We start from the raw sequence: 8,439 nt of genomic DNA, 5'->3' as shown, positions 1-8,439 counted from the left end.
CGGGCCACCCCTCGGGGGCCCCGCCTCCCACAGCACCGCCCCGGCCCGACGCTCGGGGCCGAGGGCGGACCCCTCCCTGGGTGGGGAACACAGGAGCGCCCTGGCCTGCCGGGGCTCGCCGGGATGGGCCGCGTCCCAGCACCGCGGGGCACCTGACCCGCCCAGCACCAGCCGGCGCGGCGCTCCGGGGCCCCGCGCACACGTGCGAGCACTGAGCCAGGTGCGCGACTGCACACGCGCCCTCGGGCGGGCCCGAGTCGAACCGCCCGCCCGCCGGCCCGCGGTTCCCCTGCAGGCCGCGGAGAGCGCGCTGGACGCCGGCGCCGCCAGTTAGAGGGGAGCGGGGCCCGGGGCCGGTTCGCTGCCTCCCGCTCCGCCGCAGCCCCCCGTTCCGGCCGCCGAGGGTGAGTAGCGGGGGACATGCCCCGACCCTCCGACCCGCCGGCCGCCCGCTCTCTGGCCTGACCGCAGTCCGGGAGCCCCGGGCGGCCTCGGGCCGGGGAGCGGGGGAGTCGGGAAGAGCCGGGCTGGCCGCCGAGGCTGGAGCCCCACTTTACGCAGAGGCCCAGCCCCCGAAACCAAAGGGCTGGCGCGGGGGACGCGGGCATCCGAAGCCTCGTGGAGTTCTTTGGAGAACTAGTTCTTCGCAGGAACTAAGTTGTATGTTGTTCGGGTGATCGAAATCCCCCCTCCCCCACCCCCAGCTTCTCTGGTGTGTGTTTATTTCCACAAAACGAGGTCTGACACGAACTCTTGGGTCTCGGAAGGCGGAAGCCGGGGCTGCCGTGGGCTTGCAGCCGCGCGGGTTTCACTGCGCCCAGGAGTCTCTGCGCCGCCTTAAATGCAAATCCCGGGCCCGCCCTCAGATTCCGAGGGGACCCCTGGGTTCCGCTGGGCTCTGGCCCACGTAGTTTTGACGCCAGCTGGCTGCTGAAATCATCCTTTGAGACACAGTGATGTGAGGACAGGTTAACAAAAATTAGGCTGCCAGTGGATCGCAGAGCTCCAAACTCCGCTGCTTCGGTCCCCTCTGCTTGCAAAGGACAAGGTTAAGGGGACCCACTCAAGGCCACTTGAACTTGCAGGCCTTGTTAGCGCCATTCTACAGATGAAGAGACCAAGGCCTAGGGAGGGCAGTGAGACTTCTGGAGGGAGCTGTCAGCTGGCAAGAGGTTGACTTTGTCAAACAGCTGTTTTTTGTTTCTCTTTGCTGCGGTCCTACTGTGTGCCAAGCCTGGCTCACCTGTGGGGTTCAGGTTTGGGCCTGTGTGGACTGGACCCAGCCTCAAGGTCACCTGAGGCTCTGGCCTGCGTCTGTGTGGGGCTCCAGGTGATGTCTCTAGAGGACGGGTCTAATTCCTGACCAGGGAGAGGGGCTCAGGTGAGGCCGTTGGCTCATCCTTGCCTGGGGCTGCCTTACTCAACCTCTCCGAATTGCTTTGAGCCCTGTGGTTCGTGAGACCATTTCCAGCCCCGATAATTATCTGTCTTCTGAGCAAACACCAGTAGGGTGCCAGTCCTGGGGTGCAAAGGTGAATGACACACAGTTGCTGGCAGATGGGCACTCTCGGGCCAAGAATGAATGAGATGAGTGCACGTTCAAGGGCATGTGTTCCCGCCCTGCCGTGAAATTGCTGTTGGAGACCGCCTCACAGGCCAGGTGGAGATCCTGAACTTTGTCCCGTGGTGCCAAGGAGCGACAGCAGAGTTTTAGGTGGGGGGTACAGTTTTAAGCCTTATAAAGGCCACCTGGGTGGCTGTGCAGGGCAGTGGGAGGCCTGCCCCTCCCAAGACCAGCAAGAAGGTACGTATTCCCTTGGTGAACAGCTGAGTGTCATGGGCCAGGCTCTGAGCTGCGCCGGCTGTATACAGCTGTGTGCCCCAGCAAGCCTTGCTGTGGGAGCGCGGGGCTGAGTGCGAGGGTTTCGGGGACAAGCAGGGTTACAGAGATAAAACCGGGAGGTAGGGTTTATGAGTCAGACATATATGGGGGGAGCAAATCCAGGGGTGAGGAAGCAGCCCCCCTGGATCAAATGGTCAGGGTTGGCCTGACTTACATCACTGGGCATCTGGGTGGCTTTGCCAAGAAGGGGAGAAAGTGGGTTCAGAGATGGGAGTGGAGTTGGGGTGGTTTTAAGAAAGAAGAGGTGGGGGTTCCTTGTACAGGGGAAGGAGCTGGTGGCTGAAGGGGGGGAGGTGAGTTTGGTTTGGAAGTCACTGAGCATGGGGTGGAGGGGTTGGATGGAGGGGCCCTGGGGGAGGAGGTCTGGGGCACAGTGCCGACACCGCCCTGACCCTCTGGGGCTCCCGGATGGTGCGGATGCCCACCGCCGGCTCTGCACACAGGACTGCGGGGTGAGGTGTGGAGAGGAAGGCCCCGCAGCCACAACTGGTGTTCCCTGTGGGCAAGTGAGCTATGGCTGCCTGTTTTCTTGGGCGGGGGCCGGGGGTCCACACTGGCTTGGAAGGTCATTCCAGAAAGTGTCCTTGTGGATCAAGCATGGAGCCTTTGAGGGCCCTGCTGAAAGGGACACCATTTCTTTGGCTACATAGGTCCAATAACGCTGTGGCTTTATTATATTTTATTTTTATTTATTTATTTGACAGAGAGATAGCGAGAGAGGGAACACAAGCAGGGGGAGTGGGAAAGGGAGAAGCAGGCTTCCGGCTGAGCAAGAAGCCTGAGGCGGGGCTTGATCCCAGAACCCTGGGATCCTGACCTGAGCAGAAGGCAGACGCTTAATGACTGAGCCACCCAGGTGCCCCACGTGAGGGTTTTATAAACCCGAGGCAGGGCCACTGAATCCCCAGTGGTCTCCATGTCCCCTTTCTCTCTGTGACCTGTGGCAAGTCACTGCTCTCCCCAGAGCCTCAGTTTCCTTTCCTGTACCGTGGGGCGGAGAAGAGAGTGAAGTGCCGTCCGCTGGAGAGGTGAGCCAAGCTTGGGAGGGAAGGAACCTTGCAGGTCCTCGGGCCCGGGCCCTGCAGCCAGGAATTCTGCCTGTTTTGGGTTTGTCAAAGGGCCTCAGTTCAGGGGATTTAGGAGGCCCCGTGGATGCACCCCTTCCCCCCAGGTGATGCTTACGAACCTGGCTACCCAGGAGAGCCGCTCTGCGCTTCTTCCTCTTTCGCCTCTTCCTCCTCCTCTGGCGGACTGATGGTCAGGGCCCCTCCCGGAGCCCACAAGACGGCCGCTCGTGCATGGGGGTCCTGACCCCAGACTCCCCGGGTCAGGCTCTGGGCTGCCAGGGCTTGCCTGGCTGTGCTGCGCACCAGCTGCTGCCCATGGAGCCCCAGTTTCCCTGTCTGTGACCTGGGGCGGACACATCTCCTCTCTGGGCCGGGCAGGGCTGTTGGAGACTCTGAGGAGATAGGAAGAAAGTTGAAGGGTTTCAAGATGCCGTGTAAATTTGGGGTCAGGGAAGGCAGGACAAAAAAAACCACATTAGTGCCTCTGGGACCCAGGTAAGGGACTTCCTCTGGACCCAAGGGCCCTGACAGCCTCAGGTCCTGTCACCTCTGTCAGGCCTTTGTTTTCTCAGCCTCATCCATCCCTGAGAGAACAAGGCCTTTGAGGTTGTTGACATGCCCCGTGGCCCGCCTCCGCCCAGATGGAATTTTCCACTGTGCTCCTTTTGCAAATATTAATCAAGGCCCCGGCCAGTCAACAGTGGACTCATTGTCTCGTGAAGAGCAAGCAGCTTCTGGCAGCTTCCCAGGGCCTCGGCGGCCCACCTGAGCTGGGACCTGTGGCTGTTGGGCGCACCCCTGCCCTCGGTAGCCCTCCGACCCCTCTGCTCCGGCTGGTTGAGCTTTGCAGGGTCAAAGGCTGCTTTGAGTCAACGGGAAGCCACATGGAAGGCCTGCACCGCACCCCACTGTTCCCCGCAGGGCCACACAGCAGAGATGAACTGCTCTGCTGCTATGGGGAGGGGCGGGCCCAGAACAGTGCACTAGGACTTGGGCCTGTCCCAGGAGGAAGGCCCGTGAGATCCCGGCCCATGTGCACCTGCACGGTGTTGGCCTGTGTTGTCACACGGCAGCGTGAAGCCGGTCGGGACACGGGGGCAGGGACCTCTGTTCTCCCCAAGCCCCATCTGTCCACGGGTGCTCTCGGGAGGTTTACTGGAGACTCCGGGTGCACAGAGCAGGGTTGATGATCTATGTTTTGACCGGTGATACGTGAATTAATCTATTATCAGTGGTATTGTTATTGGCCCTGGTGGCACCTGAAGGAGGAGGAAGCAGGGCGAGTGGGGCTATGTGGGGAGCGGGGCGAGGACCGGACCCTGGCCACACTGGGGTTGTGACGAAGTCGCCATGGGCTTTGGTTTGGCACTTTTCATTTTTTGAAGGGTGTTTTTTTTGGCTCTTACTAACTTTTGCTCTCCCAGCAAACCTAAGAAAGACGTGGCTCTGTTCCCATTGTATAGATGGGAAAACTGAGATCCAGAGGGGCTAAATAAGCCACATGCGGTGACCGCTTTGGGGCTGGAACCCAAGGACCTTGGCCAGCAGCTCCTTTCCTTTTCAGAAAGCCCATCATTATACGAGGGGACCCCACAGACAAAGCCACTGTGTGAAATTGCCGTAAGTTTCTCAACTCTGACTTCCGATTCTGTGCTTATCTTCCCCAGACCATCGGCAGCAGCGTGTGGGCCGGCTCTCCTGCATCCGGTCATATCTGGGTGGGAGGTAGGTTTCAGACGCCATAACCATGTCAGTGGGACACCGGGCCAGTGTCCCATCCGACAAGCAGGGATTTTCTTACCCTCCTCAAAAATCCAGCCGGTGTTCACGTTCCTAGGATCTAGTAAGATCATGAGTTAGTGTTGAGATTTCTTTGCTCTTCTCCCCTTGTCTCATTTATTTTTCACTGGAATCTGTTCTTGAAGAGATGTATGGCATTCCCCTGACTGGGTTTCTAGGTGGCCTTTTCGGTGCTCCTCTGACTTTCTTCTGAATTGGTGGGTGGATCCAGAAATGTGAGCAGATTCCGGTTTGAGTGTTTAGGCAAGGGGATTTCGTCGGTGTGGTGTCTCTCCTGATCGGATGGGGGACCCCCCCCCAGATGTGGGGTGACTGCTGTCACCTCCTGGCATCAGAGGGCACAGAACCAGGTGTGAAGGCGGTACCTCCAGGGACAGTGCCTCTTTTGGGGCACTAAAGGCCTCCACGGTCACTAGGAGCCGAACTTCGTGCTCGGGTCTGCTCAGGCTGTGTCTACATGGTCACTGTTCAAAAGCTTAACAGGTCCTTTGCTGTGGCTGGGCCCATTCTTTCACTCTGCCATCCCCTCTTGGTAGACGGTTAGGTTTTTGTTTTTAAAGATTTTTTTTTTTAATTTATTAATTTGACAGACAGAGATCAGAGGCAGGCAGAGGGGCAGGCAGAGAGAGAGGAAGGGAAGCAGGCTCCTCTGAGCAGAGAGCCTGTATGGGGCTTGATTCCAAGACCCTGGGATCATGACCTGAGCCAAAGGCCAAGGCTTTAACCCGCTGAGCCACCCAGGCGCCCTGACAGTTAGGTTTTATCATTGCTTGCTGGCGGCGGAAACCGCTCGGGTCGGACCTCTTCTGTTTGCCTTTTTGTAGTCGTGAAGACTTCTCTTCTGGTTAAATTCCAAGAAGTGAGATTGTGGAGATGAAAGGCGGCCCTTTAAAGCCCAGATGTGTCCATTCCCTTCCGGAAAGGTTTGCACACCCCGTACCTGTGCCCAAAGCAGATTCACTGTCATTGGCCTTGCACCGGCGGAGCTTCTCGAAGGCCGGAGTAGCCTGGGACTGCTTGCTCCCTCCCCAGAATGGTCATCTCTTCCTGGGTTACCAACGAAATCCAGGACTTCGGTGGCCCAAAGAGCCTGGTCCTGGCCCAGTACACCGCACAGGCCAGAGGCTGGAATGGACATACACACACACACACACACGCACGCACGCGCACACACACACACACACACGTGCATGTTAGGAAATCGTGAAGAACCCGTTAGAAGTGTTGTTTCAGAAAGTTTGGTTGGTTCTCCAGCCGTGTGACTTTGGAGGTAGACTGTGTCCCCAGTGTGGGCACTCCTGAGGTGACAGGTAAGCATTTTACTCTGGGCACACTTGTGTGGCAGTTTGGCGCCACCAGAATTATCAAACTTGCTGGACAGTTGGTCACGAGCTCAAAATTACACGGAAATTTGTTGTTCTACAAGAAATTCTGACGGTGAAATTTGGCAAGTTACTCAACACACAGCCACCGGCTGGTTTTAGAACTTGAAATGAGAGTCGTTAGTTGGCATCAAGTACGACGGTGATGAAGGTTTCTAGTGAGACTTCACAGGGGGGCTGGCTCCTGCATTCGCTGCCCCCCTCACCGAGTGTCGTCTCTGCGCTCGGCCCCTCTGCTGTGGCCGTCACGGGCTGGGAGTTGGGGCCTGAACCGACCAGGACCTCACTTCGCCGGCAGAAGTGCCCCAGGGCCAGCCCCAGGCTGACGGGCCCAATGGAGGGGCTGGCTCGGTGTGACCGCCCTGGGCCCCCGGTCTTCTCCCCTGGACTGGGGGGCAGAACAGATGGAAGTCTCCGCTTGCCCTTTCCTCTCCTGCTCGGAGCCCAGGAGTGGACAGGGAGGGCCCTAAATAGAGCCAGGGTTTTGTCCCGGGAAACAGGCGGGTCAGGGGTGTAGGCCCCCAGACTCAGAAGGAAGCCTTAGATGCCACCGACCTGTGGTAGGACTCCACACCCACCCCGCAGTGTGCACACACACACACACACACACACACTCTCTTTCCCCGCTTCCTCAAATGGACACACGTGCTATCCTGGCTTTCTCTGGTTCCTTACCTCCACCCCACCCCTCACTCTCCACATGGCCAATACCAGGGAGCCCCCCCTACCCCGCCCCAGGTAGCAAAGTAGGAAGGGCTACTTCTCTGTGACTGCTGCCCCTTGTTGGTCCGTCTGTTCACCCACTTGGTCTGGAAGCCTGAGGGCACTGTACTAGGGATGAAGGGGTCCCTATCACTAAGGAGCTCCCTTTGGGTAGTGAGCCCTCCCTCTGCAACTCCATTCCCACCACCCCCTTATTCTCTTGCACACAGTGAGTGTGTTGGAGGACCTGTCACTTTCCCACACTGTGAGCCAGGAGCTGTGTCTCCTCTGTGCCCCCAGCCCTGCCCTGCCCTCTGAGGGAAGGGAGCCAGCCCCCTCAGATGGGTCTCAGGAACAGGGACATGTTGCTCTAGGGTAGGAGCGGCCTAGGGCCTGGGCACCGAGCCTGTCTGCCCGCAGAAGAGAGGAAAGCCCAGCCCGCCCCATCCCTGGCCATGGGGCAGACATCTGGACCACGTGCATCCTGAGAAGGGGAAGTGAGAGTGCATTGCCCTTTCCTGCCCCCATTATTCAGCAAAGTCTGGGCCAGGGATTCTTGGAGGAGGCGGGGGTGGGAGGCAGAGGTGCCCAAGGGACTTTCCCGATTTCAGCAGAGGTGGGGACCAGATAGATCCCAGTTCAGTCTGCCCCTGCCCAGAGGCCGGAGAGATGTGTGCTGACTGGAAGGTCAGACCCAGAGCTTTGAGAGCAGTGAAAGGTTCCTCCGTGGGGGAGCCCATGGAGGGGGTGTTGGAGGCAGAGCTGTGGTAGGAGATGAGGTTTAGAGTGACGGGGGGTCCAGGAGAGTAAGTGACCTGCTGTCACCCCATGAATAAGGGCCCTGTCTTCACTTCTCCACAGTAGGCTCAGTGCCTCCTGGTAAAGGCACCGCATTGCTTCCTAATCCTGTCGACCTCTGTTCTCACGTATTTCCAACCTTCAGTGGAGCTGTGGCCTGGATCAAGACTCGGAACGAGGCAGGGGCAAGGGAGGCACCTGGGGCAGGATCCTGGACTTCTTTATACTTTCCTCAGTCACAGGTTTGCCTCCCTCAGCAACATCCAGAATTGTACTGTATGTGATACGGGAGAGCTTTTTGTAGTTTCTTTTTTTTATTTATTATGACAAAATATACATAACACAAAAATGACCGGTTGAACCATTTGTAAGTGTATATAGTTTGGTGAAATTAAGTGCATTAATGCTGTCCATTAATCACTGCTGTCCATTCCCAGAATGTTCCAGCACCTCAAACAGAGGTTCCGTACCCGCCAAACAGTACAGGCTTTGCTCTAATTATGGTGCTTCGCAGATTCGGTTCTCAAAAATGGAAGTTTGCGGCAACCCCGCGCCAGGTGACGTCTTTTGATGCCCTTTTTCCAACAGCATCTGCTCGCCACATGTCTCTGTGTCACTGTTGGCTAATTCCTGCAGGATTCCCAATTCCCACGTCCCTTACGGCGATCTGTGGCCCGGGCTCTCCGATGTGATGTGCTGTTGTCTTCCTCTCGGACTACCGCGAGCCGCGCTGGGAGGCGGTGAACTCCGCCCATGAACGTGGCGTGGCCTGACCGCCCCAGTGGCC

At 58.2% G+C, this 8,439-nt stretch overlaps 1 protein-coding gene and 1 long non-coding RNA gene across 5 annotated transcripts in view; one reads left to right on the top strand and one right to left on the bottom strand.

The window, feature by feature from the left end:
* The first annotated feature begins 303 nt into the window (after nt 1-303).
* The window catches only part of CHDH (choline dehydrogenase), a 38,220-nt gene continuing 30,084 nt past the window's right edge, over nt 304-8,439 (top strand). The window contains exons 1-2 of one of the 4 annotated variants that reach the window (XM_059389970.1): nt 304-404; nt 4,638-4,695. The gene's annotated coding sequence lies outside the window, so the exon portion shown is untranslated. Of the gene's footprint in view, nt 405-1,702; nt 1,805-4,637; nt 4,696-8,439 lie in introns of those variants that run through there. The other 3 variants (XM_059389971.1, XM_059389968.1, XM_059389972.1) reach the window with 3 other exon arrangements.
* LOC132011429 (uncharacterized) lies at nt 2,611-3,746 on the bottom strand. The gene is made up of 3 exons (XR_009402370.1): nt 3,518-3,746; nt 3,090-3,362; nt 2,611-3,001 (listed from the first exon to the last, which is right to left on the bottom strand). It is a non-coding gene; the product is annotated as an uncharacterized LOC132011429 (long non-coding RNA).

This window comes from Mustela nigripes, chromosome 2 (genome assembly GCF_022355385.1).
Source record: "Mustela nigripes isolate SB6536 chromosome 2, MUSNIG.SB6536, whole genome shotgun sequence".
Classification (NCBI taxonomy): domain Eukaryota; kingdom Metazoa; phylum Chordata; class Mammalia; order Carnivora; family Mustelidae; genus Mustela; species Mustela nigripes.
Note: the sequence above shows the minus strand (reverse complement) of the source record. Positions and strands in the feature narration are given on the sequence as shown.